Consider the following 822-nt stretch of genomic DNA (forward strand, 5'->3'; position numbering starts at 1 on the left):
ATGGCATTTACGTGGTGTTTCCCTTTGTCGGCTCCTGCTTCTCTAGCAAAAGCTTCTTGCCTCTTAATAGTCTCGCCCGTCTGAATTACTTGGGTTTCAAGTTTTCTCACCTGAGTCCCTAAGGTCTCGATTTTGGTGTTCAGATTGTTGTAGGCAGAGTCTATCTTACCGTTGAAATCCACGGTGATTTGTTGTTGTCCCAACAGTACTCGATCAAGCATTTCTTCGATCTTGCTTTCCTGAGTTTGGGGTGGTGGATTTTGATAGTAAGAGTTCGAGTAGCTCTTGCTGTTGTTGAAGGGTTTTTGAAATTGTGAACTTTGGTTACTTCTTTGGCCATTTCCAAAGAAGTTTCTGTTTCCGCCCTGGTTTCCAAATTTTTGGAATCCGGTACCTCCGATGTAGTTCACATCTTCTTCTCCTTCAGTATCTGCTACTTCTCCTTCAGCTGAACATACTTGCTTCCTAAGAAGTTCGTGCACCACATCTAACTTAGCTCTTACTTCGTCCATTGTTCCTTCCCGATAGAGGCTACAGACTTCTTCCGTTCAGAGTCAGTGTTTTTGGTGCTGCTGCTGTTAGCAAGGTTTTCGATAAGTCTCACAGCTTCCAACGGATTCCGAGTAGTGAAGTTTCCTTCACTCGCCGTATCAAGAGCCATTTGATACTGTAAGGCGAGACCTCGGAAGAAAGTGCTTAGCAGCTGCACTTCATTAAATCCGTGGTGTGGACAGTCTCGCTGGAAAAACCTAAATCTAATCCACGCATCTTTGAAGGACTCTCCAGCCTTCTGCGAGAATGTGGAAATTTTGTTCCGAAGTT

The 822-nt window shown here is 44.4% G+C and overlaps 1 non-coding gene across 1 annotated transcript; it reads left to right on the plus strand.

Annotated features, from left to right (window-relative positions):
* Positions 1-716: 716 nt before the first annotated feature.
* Positions 717-822, plus strand: LOC125589543. Its single transcript, XR_007325724.1, has one exon. It is a non-coding gene; the product is annotated as a small nucleolar RNA R71 (small nucleolar RNA).

This window comes from Brassica napus, chromosome A2, assembly GCF_020379485.1.
Source record: "Brassica napus cultivar Da-Ae chromosome A2, Da-Ae, whole genome shotgun sequence".
In the NCBI taxonomy this organism is placed as follows: domain Eukaryota; kingdom Viridiplantae; phylum Streptophyta; class Magnoliopsida; order Brassicales; family Brassicaceae; genus Brassica; species Brassica napus.